Here is a 17,121-nt window from a genome sequence, read left to right on the forward strand (position 1 = left end):
TAACGTGAATATTTAAGTTTTAAGTCAATTGAATTGAGTAATTGTAATAGATTCTGATATTTCAGGTAAATACTACATTATTAATGGTGTTTGTGATTTTTAAAAGTTATAAATTGATAAAGAATCTATTTTATTTAAGATGTTAAAACAATTTTTTTTTGTTTTTGAAGTTTGGTGTTCAAAACCAGTTTTGTTATGTTTCCAAGTCCGTCCAAGTGAAATTTAGTTTTGAACATGGTACTTGGCACAATTAGCTTGCCAACTGCATTAAATTTAGCTGCGGATACTTGCAGATAGGGGGTTAGATAAAGGGTTTGCTGCTGTACAACAAGAAAAATAGCCTCACTGCGCAGGTTTTTTTTAGTGTTACATAGTGTAATATCTATTCTAATATAACCGATTAGTTATACAATTTAAAACCAATTAAAAATTTACTCTAGATTAAGACAGAACTAAGTTATTACACTTCTTGCTGTACAATAAGGAAAATAGCCTTACTGCGCAGGTATTTTTTAGTCCCGTCCCGTCCCGCCAATTTGTTGGAAAAATTAAAAGGAGAACCACGCAAAATTGGAAGAGAAGCTCGGCCAAAATCTCGTCGGAGATTATTGCTCCTTAGATTTGTTTATTGATTTATTTTTATATGGAAAGGTTTCAGCTTAATTAGCTATGTGCTAGTATATTAATATGAAAGATTTTGGTTTAGTAACCTCAACAAAATCAAAACTTAAAACTTACAATCAACAAACGTATTTTAAAACTAAAATCACGCAAAGTGTTTCAGACACCAATGTTTCAGACACCTTCCATAGCTGTGCAGATGGATCTTTTTCAAAGGTTGTTAAGCCTTCATTATCAGTACACTTCAGGCACGCTGCGCTATCATTTAGCTACATAGCGGTGGTGTGTTTTCACCGATAATTTGCTACTTCTATTCCCCTTTACCAACCATATTTTACCAGCGTTGCGCCATCTGTTCCAAATCACTTATAATGTAGAATTTTGTTTTACTGTCAATTGCTTTTTGACATTTCCATGTGCTCTAGGTTTATTATCAATTGTTTTTGTTTTATCGGCTTATAGATAAAGGATTCCAGGATCGATTCGAGCTCAAGGCCGGAACAATAATTTTTATGATAATTATTGTTTTTTTTTTAATTTTTCAATAATTGAAAAACTGGGTATTTATATTTGGAGTAGAAGACAGAACATTTTTCAGACACCTTCCATAGCTGCGCAGATAGATCCTTTTCGAAGGTTGGTAAGCCTTAATCATCAGTACGCTTTAGGCACGCTGCGCTACCCATTTAGCTACACAGCGGTGGTGGGTTTTGACTGAGAGATTTCTACCTCTATTCCTCTGTGATTTGCAACAGATGGCGCAACGGTAAAGTATGGTTGGTTAAGAGGAATAGAAGTAGCAATTTATTACTCAAAACTGAGTAGCTAAATGGTTAGCGCAGCGTGCCTTAAGCGTACTTGTGATGAAGGCTCAGCAACCTTCGTGTTTAGGGGGGGCACAATCTAAAATTTACCTTCCTTTTTACTGTGGAATGTAGTTGTTGTGGCTGCGGCTGCTGCGTTGATGATGGTGGTTGGTGTTGGCGATGATGCGGTTGTAGATGGTGGCACCGGCTTAATATGGTGGCGGTGGCTGTATCGGGATAACTACTATTTCGCACGAAATATTTTGAGGTAAAAAAGGGGTATGCTTCTTCACAAGAGCAAATCAGTTCTCGACGAGAAAACTATATATATACACTATTTTAAATTTATACCAAACAAATTTAAGTTGCATGAACTTGCGAGTTTATCAAAAACACGGTATTAAACTTTAGAACCAAATTCGTTTAATTTGAGGGTTTATAAATTTTTTATATCACACCGGGATGAGTAACAGAATTCGAATGAATAAAAAGATCAAAAAGTCAAAAAACAATAATAGATGTATGTATGTATGTACATAGTCCCATCTGTCAACCCATTGTTGGGGTTGCCAGAGAGGTGAAATACGCTTACGTGTTAGCGTACAATCCTATGAGTACGTGACTCATACATGAGTACAGCCCATAAAACCAATTCAAAAGCTTAAATTTAATATAGACTATGTACGTAATATAGGATATACGTATTTGTACGTGAAAATAGTTCAGGATGCGTACTTATACGTAATAGGTGCATATGTAAATAAATTCAATAGTTCAATTAAATTCAAGATAAATTCATTTAAATTCATTATGTTGGAAAGAAAAATATGGTTGACTGCGGACGACTGCGACAGTCGCTCAGCCATCGTCCTCGCCCTAGGCGCGTTCAGCGGCTCCTTAAGGGTCCGCAATGCATCTCGCACGAGGATTTGGGACATTTTTCCTCTAGCGTTGACTGTCTGCAGCCCTTGTGCGGTGCATCGAATAGTGCGGCGTGCGATGCTGGGTGCTGCTGAGAGAATGTTGTTTCCCGGGCAAGAACGGGGTTGCCCGGTAGCGGCAGGGGGTGCCGGTACGGCGGATCTGCCAGGCCGGGGTGCCTGGATGGCACGTTGGGCGCTTGTGGTAGCGTCCCGCCGATGGAGTAGGGAGTGATGTCGCGATCCACAGATCCGGCATCTTTCGTACGAGCTGCACTTGCTGGTGATGTGAGATAATGCCAAGCAATTCAGGCAAAACTTATGGGCTCGTGCAAGCATCCATCTCTGGGGTGGTTTCATTTTTCTGAATATGACGCAGTTCCGAAGAGCGCGCTGACGGTTGCATATGCTGCACCGTCGGTAATCCGTTATTAGTGTCGAGCTGCGTGATTCATTGGCGCGGTCGGGAGCAACGATTTCCGACCGCACTGGTCTTCGTGACGACGACTGATTTGCACGATCCATAGCGATCTGTAATTACAGTTGTAAAAGTATTTTAGTGGAGAGAAATACTGATACAGGGGGTTTCAGCTGGCATTATGTTGCGAAATACGACATATTAGAGACGGTGATGTTGGAAGAGTGGGCTGAGGTGGTTTGAGAGTAGCTACGAATTATCCGGGTTTGCCCGAGATGGTTGGCTTTCAGTATGAGGGAGGCAACAGAGCTTAGCAAGTGGTCGTATGAGAGTGCCGGTTTGCGTACGAACGTCAACAACACGTATATGGCCGTCAGGTCCTGGATGTATTTTTTCAATACGTCCAAGGCGCCATTCAGTCGGGGGAAGTGAGTCGTCGTGAATGCAGACACACTCACCGATCTTGGTTTCGGGTTGTGGATTTTTCCACTTCTGCCTTTTCTGTAGATCCTTTAGGTAGTCTTCCTTCCACCGTTTGCTGAATTGATGATGTAAGCTTTTTACCCTGTCCCATCGGTATATAAGAGATAACTCCGCGTGATCCACTTCAGGGATAGCGAGGAGGGGGCCACCTCTGAGAAAGTGGCCGGGGGTCAGCGCGGTAAATTCGGTGTGATCTTGGGACAAAGTTGAGATAGGACGAGAGTTTAATACTTCAAATTCTTCAATTCTTACCAAGAGGGTGGTATATTCTTCAAAGGTGAACTTGTGGGCTCCTGCAGTCCTTTTGAAGTGCAGTTTGAAACTCTTCACTGCAGATTCCCACAAGCCGCCCATGTGGGGAGCTCCGGTCGGAATGAATTTCCAATTGATGCCCTGGGGAGAGTATTTCGCGATTACTTCTTGAGAGGCAGTTTTCATGAAGTCAACGAACTCCTTTTCGGTCGCTCTTTTAACTCCAATAAACGTTTTGCCGTTGTCACTCATCATTGTGGCAGGATATCCACGACGTCCGACGAAGCGAGCAAATGCTGCGAGAAAGGCATTGGTTGTTAAGTCCGAGCACAGCTCAAGGTGGATAGCTTTTGTCACGAAACAGACAAAAACAGCCACGTAGCCTTTCAGTAAGGTGTGAGACCTTAGCAAGGAGGCAAAGCCGCCATGATTTGCGATCGCATTTGCTGCTTGAGGAGGGTACAAGTTTTGCACTGATGGATGCATCTCTTAATGAGGGGTTTGAATCGTGGAATATAGAGATCCTGTCTGAGGCATTGCTGCATTAGACGTATTTCGGCGTGGAGGAGAAGTTCGTGGAGGTGCTGTATATAGAGGACAGCGAATCTAAATTTTTCTAGGATAATAATGGGATGTTTTTCATTGTAAGTCAACGTCGAATGAACTAATCTACCATGAACCCTCAGGATCCCGTTTTCATCGAGGTATGGGTTGAGGGTTAGTAGAGAGCGTCTTTTATCAATGGGTTTTGCATTTTCCAAGCATGCTCTTTCGCGAGGAAAATATCGGGTTTGCGTTAACGTCACAAGTTTATTTTTCGTTTTGCGGAGATCTTCATGAGACAGAGAGGGAGTGTAAGTGGATTTAATGCCTCGAATTCGGTCCTTGAAATTATTAATGAACCTGAAGGCATATGCCATGACCCTGAGGGCGCGAGGAAAAGAGGAAAATCGATCCAATACATCAGGGTCATCTTAAGCTGAGTGTAGTGCGTCGACTCGGCGCATTTCAGGCGGGTTGATGCTGCGGGTAGATGGTTTTGGCCAGGCTTCGGGGGGCTGGGTCAGCCACTCAGGGCCATTCCACCACAGCGAAGAATTTGCCAAGTCCGTGGGTTTGCATCCTCTTGTGCCCATATCTGCTGGATTGTCGCAACTGCCTACATGCTTCCAGGAGGCGCTTCCGACGAGATCCATAATTTCAGCTGTTCGATTGGATACGAAAGTTTTCCAAGCATGAGGAGGCTTTTCGAGCCATACTAACACAATTTCCGAGTCAGACCATATGTAAAAATTTTTAAGAGAGATCTCGAGATGGGATTGTACGACGGCGATTAGTTGGGCCAGGAGTAGAGCTGCACATAGTTCTAGTCTTGGAAGACTGGTAGTTCGAAGAGGGGCAACCTTGCCTTTAGCGACTAGAAGGGGGGACGACGTGGTGGCACCGCGGGTTGTTCGCAGATATATAGTGGCGTAATATGCCTTTTCTGACGCATAGCAGCAACCATGCAGTTCAACCTGCTGGTTCGGGATGTAGTCAACCCATCGAGGTATCTTTATATTTGAGATGTTGGGTAAATTTTTTGCGAACTGCGTCCATTTAATGAAGCGGAGGGGCTTCACAGGTTCGTCCCAGCCGGTTCGGTCTATCCATAACTCTTGGAGTATAATCTTGGCCTGGATCATAATCGGCGTAAGCCACCCTGAGGGGTCAAAAATTTTTCGACCTAGGAGAGAATGTGTCGTTTTGTACTAGCGGACGAGAGGGATATTGAATCCACTGTATACGAAAACGTGTCGGTCAGGGTGTTCCACTGTATGCCGAGAGTTTTGGTGTTGCTTGCTTTCTCGAATTCCAAAAGATTGGTATCTATCAAGTCCTCTTCTTAAATATTTTTTTATAATACTGGGGTGCTTGGCCGTTATTTTTCGTAATGGAAATCCTGCTGACGCTAACACTTGGATGTGGGGAAGAGGAATTATCTGGGGCATGGGACCGGTTAACTTGTTCACGGATGGGTCAAAGCTGGATGGAAAGGTTGGTGGGGGGGGTCTTTTGTCAAGAGATAAATTTAAGCCGCAAGTTTAAGTTGGCTGATCACTGCAGTGTATTCCAAGCGGAAATTGCTGCGATTAAGGATGCGGTGGATGGAATGCTATCCAGTGCTACCACGGTTAGGGAATTTAACATCTACTCTGATAGCCAAGCGGCTATCAAGGCCTTGAGCTCAACTACAGTGCGATCGAGGGTGGTCTGGGAGTGCCTGACCTCGCTTGCGGTTGCATCGAATTATTTTACAATTAAGATTATCTGGGTCCCGGGCCATAGTGATATCCCGGGTAACTGTCAAGCGGATCTCTTAGCCCGCATCGGTACAACTGAACCGGATGAAGATGGCTGTAGGGATTTCGGGATCCCGCTGGCCACCTGTGGATTGCTCCTCCATAGCTGGGCCTCGAATCAGCTCAGCAAACGTTGGGCGGATACTACGTCTTGCAGGGTAGCAAGATCTTTCTGGCCAAAAGTGGATGGCAGGAGGTCTGCTGAAATAATTGGGTTCACTAAGGCTCATCTATCAATGGTCATTGGGGTTTTGACAGGGCACTGTCCCATGGGTATCCATGCGGTACGTCTCAATATACTGGAAACTCCATCCTGCTGCAGCTTTACGGAGGATGATGTGGTGGAATCACGAAATCACTTTATGCTTGATTGTCCAGCTTTTGCCAGAATCAGGCGAAAGTACTTCGGTCGCGACTCACTTGGATCTCCCGAGGATATATCCAAAGTTGAGATCGGTATCATTCGGAGCTTTATCGTTGCTACCCAACGATTCTCTAAGTAGCTAGATCTAAGTCACTGTTATTTTTGGTGTATGTGGTATCACAACGGACCTTCGTGTTGTCCAAATGAGCTATCCTTATTAGGGCAGCTACCACCTCACCTAACACTTGGATGACTTGGGAGAGAGATGTTTCAGCAGAGAGAATTTCATGGCTGCCAGAGAGAATGTCATCTACATATGTTTCTTTCCCCAAAACAGGGACGACTTTGGGGAAAGTTTCTTCTACATCTTTGGCCAGTTGGTGAAGAGTACGTATGGCGAGGTAGGGGCAAAGTTCACACCAAATGTGACTATTTTCAGACGATAGTCTTTTATGGGGTCGCTCGGAGATGAGCGAAAGACGATCCTCTGATAGTGTCTGTCGTCTTCATGAATTATGATTTGACGATACATTTTTTCTACGTCTCCGTTAAAAACAAATTTGTATGTACGCCACTTGAGAATCAGAAGCATCAGATCGGGTTGGAGGGTAGGCCGGTATAAAGAACGTCGTTGAGCGCATGTCCAGATGCCGACTTCTTTGAGGCGTTAAATACGACCCGCACCTTTGATGTCTTTTTCTCGGGCTTAATAACTGCGTGATGGGGAAGATAAAATGAGACGCATTTACCTCCGTCAAATTTTTCATAGAAGCCGGTTTCCTCCATATGATCGAGGGTGAGGTATTCTTCTAGGACACTATCGAATTTAGTCTTTAGATCCCCTTTCTTCTGCAGGCTTCTCTCCATTCCAAGAAACTGGTTTAGAGCTGAAGACCGAGAGTGGGATAACGAGATTGACTCTGGGAAGCTGGGTTTAAACGGCAGCCTTACGATATAACGACCGTTATCATCGCGTGAGGTTTTGGCTGCGTAGAAATTCTCGCAAAAATCGTCTTCTGGGGTTATTTGGGGTTTGGTGGGAGCTTCCTCCAATTCCCAGAATTTTCGCAATAGAGAGTTAAGATCTTCGTTCGTCACTTCTGACACTTGCATGCAGAAAGAGTTGACCATCACAGGGGCTCTACCGCTCAGAATCCATCCAAAAATGGTTTTCTGCGCTAGAAGATGGGGGGAAAGTTTCTCAACGCCATTTTGGATGATTTGCGGTATTACATCACTGCCTAGGACGAGATATATTTGCGAGGGGGGGTGACAGTTCGAGTCTGCGAGGTTGAGGTGTGCCCATTTTGCTTGAAGCTCGCTAGTGAGCTTAAGCGAGGGGAGCATTTTTGTTAGCCGGGGTAATACTATTGTCTCTGCACTTATTCTGGTTTTAAAATCGGGGGATACCAAAGTCAGAGAGCACATTTTGTTTGAGGTCTGAACTACCTTGCCGCCCATCCTTGATATTTCAAATCTAGAGGGTTTGAATGGGAGTTTGAGTCTATCTTGGGCTCTGGTAGAGATAAAGTTCGTTCAGATCCCTGATCTACAAGCGCTCTGAGTTTGAAAATTTCTCCTCTATGCTCTACGGGTACGATAGCCGTGGGTAAAATTATTTCACAATCGTTTTCGGAATGAAACGATTGGACTTGGCTTTTCTGCGAGCATGAAGGGCTTTCATCCAGGGGATTCGCTTTATCGGGAGTATTACCGGAGGAGGTTGTGGAGTTCGCGGTTGTGGCTTGTGAGGCTGTCCGTTGCAATCGTGAGGGTTGTCTTTTCGGCCCTTGAGATGTGTCTTCGTGAAGAACTGAGTTGTGCCCATCTTGACATTGATTGCAAGTTTGAGTACTGGAACAGTCTTTCAATATGTGTGGGTGAGAGAGGCAATAGAAACACATATTGTTTTCTCTCACAAACCTTCTGCGGTCAGAGGTCGACAGCTTCTTAAATTTGAAGCAACTTATAAGGGGGTGAGATGAGGTTTTACACATAGCGCACTTGTACATTGTCCGCTGCTCTGCCATATGAGACTGGGTGTGGGGGGTCGATCTATATTGAAAGGGATGCGACTGCTGGGGTTTAAATGATGGCCTAGCTTGTGGGGTGGCTTTAAATTTATTTGGTCGCCATTGATCGACTCGCTCTACGACTTCATATCGAGTTGTGAGGAACTGGTCCATTTGGGACCAGTTAAGAAGTTCTCTTCTTGAAGTCAGAGACTGCTCCCATAACGTGACTGTGTTTTCAGGGAGTTTAGAGGTCACGAGATAAATAAGTATGGGGTCCCAGTTATCTGTGGATACTTGTTGCGTAGCGAGAATTTGTAGGCGATTACACTGGTCGATGGCCAAAATTTACCAGAGACGCCGTTATGAAATTCGTATGTAGAACCACCCCCTGATTTCGAAAATCGAGTTCATTTTTGATTCTATGGTACCGATTTTGAGATATTTGCAATTTACCGTTATTCGAAAAAACCAAAAAGATGGCTCCATTTAATTACGTATATCTCACGAACGGATCAAGAAATTACAGAATCGGAAAGACGATAAAATTTGCTATAAATGCATCATACATTGTTTTTTGCTCAACTATATAGTTTTCGAGATATTAGCTCATCATTTCAGATTTTTGTTTTTTTTTTATGAAAAAATATGAAAAAAATTACTTTTTGCGAGGGCAGCATTCCAAAACCAAAACTTTTTTTTCAGATATTTTTTCTTTACATAAAGCTCCGTTTAATTAGAAAAAAGATAAGCTATCACTGAAGAAAATCGATGTAAAACTACGTAAGTTATAAGCGATCAAATAAAAATACCCAGGTTGCGCAATTTCAACGTATACCTCAAAATGTATATATGGTATAAAGAGTATTTGCTTTTAACTATGTGAGGGAGTTACGTTTAAATATTCACGTTAAATAGCTAGAGAGAATAATTGTCAAAACCAAAAAAAAGTTTTTAAGTTAAATTTATTTGAGAGTGAGACTGAGCAAATTTGACCACTGTGCTGCGTTTGCACTATTTTTAATATATTTAATATGTATATGAGGGTGGTTTAAATATACGTGGGAAAAATTATGTGAGATATATGTATATATACGTATTAAAAAGTATCTCGGGGGTAAATTATTATAATTTTGATACGGGAAATTAATTCGTATGAGATTTACTAAAAAATGTGTTTTTTTTTTGTGTTTTCGGTGTGACTTAGAGGAGTCTTATTTAGCTTCGATTTGTTGGACTGTAGAGGCTTTGTAGAGAGAGAAATTAGTAGCTTATCGAAATTCTTAATGGGGTTTATAGCGTGCAAATTTAATGCGAGAAAAGTGCTATTACACGCACTGCACCACTCTTGTACCACTGTGCACGAGATTTTATTTCACCGCTTATGTCGATTTGTGTAATTATAATTATATATAATTGCAAAGTAAGAAAAACTTGTCTTTTTTTCAATATTTGTTAAAATGGGGGCAAATCAGACGCTTGCAGAGGTTTTGCAATATATTTAATTGCCGACTAGAAATATTTTAATTTAAAATGAAAAAATTTTCAAAATATTTAGAGATTTGTCGCAATTAAAATTTAAGGGGTAGTTTTAGCGAGTGTGCCCACTGTAGCTAACTAACGATTTTTTCTTATTTTGCTTTGCACATGTACCGTACTGAGTTTTGCAATATGAGGTTATTGCTATATATATATATATATATATATATATATATATAATTTATTAATATTTTATACATATATATATAAATATATATTTTATATATATATATATATATATATATATATATACGAAGTGGTATGTGCGAGTTTTGGCGGGAAATTGAGAACATTTGGCGGGAAATAATAATCCTCGAGAAAGAAATTTTTCTTTAATTTTCTCGTTTATGTTATTTGCCGCACTGGGAAGTGGGTATTAAATTTGATTTAATACTCACGGTTTTTTGGCAAGGCCTATTTATTGTGTCTTAGGAGCACTTTTGGTCGCTGGTTGCTTAATGGCGACGAAGGACCACTGTTTAGGGGGGCACAATCTAAAATTTACCTTCCTTTTTACTGTGGGATGTAGCTGTTGTGGCTGCGGCTGCTGCGTTGATGGTGGTGGTTGGTGTTGGCGATGATGCGGTTGTAGATGGTGGCACCGGCTTAATATGGTGGCGGTGGCTGTATCGGGATAACTACTATTTCGCACGAAATATTTTGAGGTAAAAAAGGGGTATGCTTCTTCACAAGAGCAAATCAGTTCTCGACGAGAAAACTATATATATACACTATTTTAAATTTATACCAAACAAATTTAAGTTGCAAGTTTAAGTTGTCAACCCATTGTTGGGGTTGCCAGAGAGGTGAAATACGCTTGCGTGTTAGCGTACAATCCTATGAGTACGTGACTCATACATGAGTACAGCTCATAAAACCAATTCAAATCCTTAAATTTAATATAGACTATGTACGTAATATAGGATATACGTATTTGTACATGCAAATAGTTCAGGATGCGTACTTATACGTAAAAGGTACATATGTAAATAAATTCAATAATTCAATTAAATTCAACATAAATTCATTTAAATTCATTTTGTTGGAAAGAAAAATATGGTTGACTGCGGACGACTGCGACAGTCGCTCAGCCACTTCGAAATGGGTCTAACTGCTTTGTAGCTAAATGGTTAGCGAAGCGTACCTAAAGCGTACTGATGATGAAGGCTTAGCAACTTTCGAAATGTCAAAAAGTAATTGAATATCAGTGATTTCCAACAGATGGCGCAACGCTGGTAAAATATGGTTTGTAAAGAGGAATATAGGGTGGTGCCGTGTGTAGAAGTCCACGAAAGTGCGAAAAGCTTCTGACCGCCCTTCACCTGAGAATGGCCAGAGTGAGTGGGGTTCAAGCAGCTCACTAATACCGGTCGCTTGCAGCCAAGTATCTGGGTAGCCACATCCGTTCAGTGGTGAGCTAATGTGAGAAGGCGACAACCTGGCTATGCCACTCCGAAAACCCTTTACTGATGACGACCATGGCAAGCGTTTGAAAGACAATGATTTGCAGGCATGCACCTGTAACGTCCGCTCCCTGCATGGGATTGGTGCACATGCCCGGCCCAAGAAATGCGTTGGACGAAGCAAGGAAAAGCGAAGATTAAAAATTGTAGCATCTATTGAAGTGGCCATACAAATAAGCGCAGTTTCGGCGTCGGATTTGTGCTTGGAGGGAGACTTTGTCGCCAAGTATTGGCGATCACGCCTGTGGATTAACGTCTCGCCGCTATCCGCATAAAAGCAAAATTGTTTAACAATTGTTTTTGTTTTATCGGCCTATTGATAAATGATTCAAGGTTTGATTCGAAATACAATTTTTCAATTATAGAAAAATTAAAAAAAAAAAATTATCATTAGAAACAAATTATTGTCTGGCCTTGAGCTCGAATTAGCTTGCCAACTGCATTAAATTTAGCTGCGGATACTTGCAGATAGGGGGTCAGATAAAGGGTTTGATACACCCTTGCTGTTACGGCGGCAAGACCAAGATAGGGCGCGCTCGTAATAATGGAGGGGAGAGAAGAAAGGAAAATACACAAACGAATTCGTTATAAATAGTGAACAATAATATTTATTAAAATAAATGGAAATGTAAATGCAACGTTAGTCCACTTAATCACAATAAATGAAATTGGTTAGACAATAAAATGAAAGTAAAGGCAAATGCAAGATAATCCACTTACATTCAATATTTCCGATGACGGAAGTGCAAAAATGAATTTTCGAATTTTAAATAGAATTGAAGGGCTTACCTTTGGTGGCTTGGCTGCTGGCGGTTTCTTAGACGTTCGCAAAAAAAGTGAAAGAGGTAAAAACCTTTTGTTCGCGGTCACCGCCGAATCCTAGGCTTAACTATTATCCGGCGGGGTAAACGGTTATCGGTATAAACCGATATGTATAAATGAAAGATGTGAGGTAAAAGGACAACGAAAAGAAAAAGTTAAGTAATACGAGGGTGCACCGCCATATTTAGGCTTGTGGCCTAAACATGCCGGCCCCCTTGCGGCGAGCAACTTCGAAACGATCGTAACGCCCCAACAACCAAGTCCCAAAGGGCTCGCGAGAACGATTCTCAACTTAAAATTAGGCCATGCTGTAAATGCGTATGGAAGAAAAATAGTGTGACCAGGATACATAATTCGACCGACGCCAGACGCTTCTCCGTGGGATTCCTGTGAATAAAGAGATGTTAGTCGAAATAGGCATGGGTTGATTTTAGTGCACTTTACTTATTGAATGGACATATACCCGATTATTGCTGGTGGGCTCCAGACACTACCAACCCGAATATGGTGGCTTGAGTCAGCAGCCCGCCGACGTTCGACGGTGGTGTGCCGCTAACCATTAGGCTGGCGTAGACGTCGGCACCTAGTGTGAGCCGGACAGGTGTAGACCGGTGGAAAGCTGGATCCGCCAGCTTCATAAATTGGAATGGCGTGGCTACCGATGGATCCAGAGTTGCTGTCGGACTAAGCCGTGAATATCGCGACACCACTGTGGCCTGGGTCGTCACTGCTCCCGTTACCCCGTATTTCCCTCGCAGAACAAGCGTGCACTTCACGTGATAGGACGTGCCCGTTCGCTCTAACCCGAGGTCCTTCGCGAGATTCGCATCGATGATTGAATTCGGAGCGCACGGATCGATAAGGGCGCGTACTGCGTGGAGCTTCCCTCCTGCTGCTATCCGGACGACCGCCGTTGGAGCTATGGCTACGAATGCGCGTGTAATGGTCGTTGCTAGAGGAGTCTCCCGGAGGCGTCCCGTTCTGAAGCCGGCTGGCGTTGTTGGTTGGCGCGCGAGCGTTGTTGGTTGGCGCGCGAGCGTAGTTACTTGGGCACGAGCATTATACGGGGCCGCCCTGCCAATTGAGCGTCGTGACGAGCGGGACGGACGCGGTTACGCGTCGCCACGGCGCCGCCCGGCAGAGCGGTGCGATGGGGGGAAAGGACGTGTCTCCCCGCCATCCCCGCGTTGTAAGTTTGAAGGCCTTTCATGCCGTAGGAGCGGTCGGAAACGTTGTGGTCCTGAACCGCCCGGTGGTGTCGTGGCTAGCATTGAAGTAGGATCTTCCCGTCGTTCGACCTCTTCCTTGGCGACGTCCGCTTCCCACCACAGGGTTTGTTCCGTGACGTGGATGGATAGGGCTCCGTCGGAGCTCTCTTCGCCATCGCTCTCGTGGGACGGTGGTGGAACGTCGTCGAGGTGCGTTGACGTGTGGTGCTGCTCGTTGCACCGATGACAGCGATCTTCGCTGGGACATGTCTTCCGTTGGTGGAATGGCGATAAGCAATTTGTGCAATATCGCAAATCTATGATCGTCTTTAGTCGATCCATGTTCGTCATGCCCCGGTAAATCGGGCAGAGCCTTATGCTGTGCGACTTTTGACATAGCCGGCAGGGGGCGCTGAATGTGTTGCCGCGTGCCTCCGTCTTGGCGCGTTTGTGGGACAATCCAGTCATTCTGGAATATCAAATTGTTAGTAGAACATTCGTAGATGCCCTTAGATTGGGTGGCTTATGAGCCGGTACTAGGAGCTTAAGTGGCTGAGGTCGGGGTTGGCGTACTCGGGATAAAGGGTTGTGTGGAACGAATAATCTCATTAAGTTATTCTGTCGATGTAATGATGGGTTTGTAGTGGTTGAAACCACTGTTATATTTAATATAATTTTATTGAGATACGCCTAAAGGTATCTTTAATTTTGGTAAATATCCTCATCATAATGAAATTCTGATATTGAAAGCAATAATTTTTTGGTGTTTGCCTAATACAGGCAATATGCGGTAATATACGCTACCTTTGTGTAGCAGATGGTATCACGAGTTACCCGTGTATTTTCACGGCTCCTTGTAGTTGCCCTACAAAAATTTGGTCACAAAACTCACCCACGCCGATACAAATGTGGCTGTGAATATAACCTATGAATCCCTGTAAAATGACGAGTCAAATGGCGTCGTGCATATAAATGTGCGACAAATGTAAAGAGGCCTTTACTCGCTGTCTGGGAACACCATTTGTGTTGATTTGGGCCATGTTGTGTGAGAATCACAAATTGTGGTGTGTTTGTTGATTCCAACACAACCCTGGCGGGAATAGCCTACACTAACGAGTGTGGCAATTTGTAGAGCTGTCAGCTGTTCACTCTTCCAATCGTTGGAATGAGACCGCTGTGCGGTGCTGCCCATTGCAATGTAATGATACATAATGGCCATGTCATGAAAGTATTTAGGGACAGCTTGCGTCTGAGTGCTGACGCGACATTAAATGTATAGTCTGTTCTAAAAAGTTTAATTTCTCCCTTGTTTGTAACATCGAAAGCATAGATGACACTACTTTATTCCTGCTGGGATTTCAAGCAAAAAAAGGACCGACGAAAGTCTGTCGAAACTTCAATACACAAAAAAAAGCAATTTCTGGCATGAAAGCGCGACCCCCATTGAGTGTGCCATGTTCTTGTTTATGTTTTACATTTTAATTTTGCACTACCCTTTTTAACAATGAAAACAATGCAAATAAACCGCGAGAATTGTTTTGGTCTCGAGTGGTTCCACCTTTTGTTTTCGCAAGAAAGTTGGGTTTAATTGTGTGTCTGTGCACCAAATTGTCAAACTACAAACTTTTTCCAAAAACAGAAAAGAGAATAAAAAATACTGCCGAATGTCAAAAAAAACTATCGACATACAACCTGGCGCGTGTGTTTTCAGTGAAACCAGGCTGTCTCTTCAGGGTTTTCGTTAGTTGGTTTTTTGTTCGGTTACTAACACTCGAGTTTGTTGGATCCCGCGGATCCAACTTGTGATCTCATGGGGTCGCGCGCAATGTGTTTACGGCGTAAGAAGAGACAAAAGCAAATGTCATCGAGTGGCAACCTTGATTCATTCATTCAAAATGTCATTCATTCATGGAAATGAGTATAGAGACATTTTGAATGAATTTTCATATATAGAAAAACGTAGAATGGGTAAGTATATTGGTATCGTTCCTTTTTTATAATTTTATAAATTTTTCTAATTTTTTATCCTTTTATTCTTTTATTTCATTTCAGGTGATTATGAAACAAGGCGTTTTCGAAATGTGTAAATTGTGTGATTTTGGTGTAAGCTTACCATTAGATAAAAATGGAATAATTGATTTCACCAAACATCCACCTTTGCGTTATGTGGGTACAAATATATGGTGCGCACCTGAGGTAATAGACGAATTGGAAATTATTGATTGTAAAGCTGATACATTTAGTTTTGGACTAGTTATTTATGAAACCATTGAGGCAAATGGTCTAACATGGCATTACATTGGCGTCATTCGGCATTATCTGCGGTTATATTTTCCGACCGATGCAGATGTGCTGAAATATTTTTTTTTTTTTTTTTTGCACACTAGCTCGAATTAGTAGCTATGATGATGAAGATATAAAACTACCGGCGTTACGTTGCCTAGCCTGCACTTAAAATCGTTCGGATCTAACCGAACAACTCTATATTGACCCTAATCTATATGTAGACATTGGTAATGGCGATTATTGTTGCGCTGCCTCGCCAACCACTGTGCCCGGACGTATTATTTAATCGGACTCTTTGGAGTCACCAGCTCGCGCAACCACGCCAACACGCCATCGTCAACGCACGACCTTAGTTATTAGTCAAACGACCACTGCCAATCTGGCTGAATGCATCATAAGAGCCAATAATCGTACCATTTATACAGTTGGACGTCCGCTATGGTATAATTGTGACGGCCACCAAGTTAAACCGTTTGTAATAGGCGTTTGTGGTGGTAGCGCATCGGGCAAAACAACAGTGTCAAAAAAATTACCGAGAGCTTGAGTGTACCTTGGGTAACACTTCTCTCTATGGACTGTTTTTACAAGATATTAGAAAAACAACATCAGCAGGCATTATTGAACGAATACAATTTTGATCATCCAGATGCATCCTGAAGGTGGGCCGAGTGGTGGAGGGGCCCATTTACAATTTTGTAACACATTCCGGCAGGCAAAGACTAAAAACCATGTATGGGGCCTATGTTATAATATTCGAGGGTATTTTAGCTGTTCATAGGTTCGAAGTACTTAGACTGTTAGATATGAAGGTGTTTGTAGATACCGATGCAGACATACGTTTGGCCAGACGTCTGAAGAGAGACATTTCACAGCGCGGACGTGATCTCAGCGGCGTACTTAAGCAGTATTCGACTATGGTGAAACCATCAGATGCCAATTATATTGCACCATCTATGGCGCATGCTGATATTATAGTGCCCCGTGGTGGTGAAAACATAAGTGAATACTTATAAGGATCAACCAATGCCAGAGTCGCTTCATTCACCGCACGCGTACAGCAGGGCTATTTGGTGCGTCGCCTCTTTCAGACCGAACAAATCCAGCGCATGGTGCAAACAATTAAGGACATGCTAATGTTTGTTTTAAGTTTGCATATCGAAACTATAGATTTAAAAAATACCCGCTAAAAACTCTAAGCTGCCAGTCCAAACAAACATATGAAGCGTCATAAAACCCGCAGTGAGCAAGACCCAAGCGATTTACGGCGCAGTAGTCGTTTTCAAAACATGGAATCGCAACAAAATTAGGACGATAAAAAGGACAATAACAGTAAAGATGGATATACTTGTGAGGTGTGTAAAAAAGTATAAAATCCAATTTTATTGACGAAATATACCTTTGAACATATGTCTATATTTCATTTAGTAACCTGGCTCGATAACTTTTAACCAAAGCTGACCGATATTCGCAAACGTTTGGAGTTCGTATTGCAAGGCCTGGACGGGTGGTCACAACCAGGTTTTAGTCTGCTGCAGGGCCAATTTCGTCGGCATTTGATGCATGTCTTCAATTGGAATTTCCCACA

The 17,121-nt window shown here is 42.6% G+C and overlaps 2 pseudogenes; one reads left to right on the forward strand and one right to left on the reverse strand.

Moving 5' to 3' along the window:
* The window catches only part of LOC137239640 (tyrosine-protein phosphatase 69D-like), a 32,008-nt pseudogene extending 28,669 nt beyond the window's left edge, over positions 1-3,339 (reverse strand).
* A 7,746-nt stretch (positions 3,340-11,085) lies between these two features.
* LOC137239646 (uridine-cytidine kinase-like 1 pseudogene) lies at positions 11,086-16,549 on the forward strand (annotated as a pseudogene).
* Positions 16,550-17,121: the final 572 nt, after the last annotated feature.

This window comes from Eurosta solidaginis, chromosome 1 (assembly GCF_040869045.1).
Source record: "Eurosta solidaginis isolate ZX-2024a chromosome 1, ASM4086904v1, whole genome shotgun sequence".
In the NCBI taxonomy this organism is placed as follows: Eukaryota; Metazoa; Arthropoda; class Insecta; order Diptera; family Tephritidae; genus Eurosta; species Eurosta solidaginis.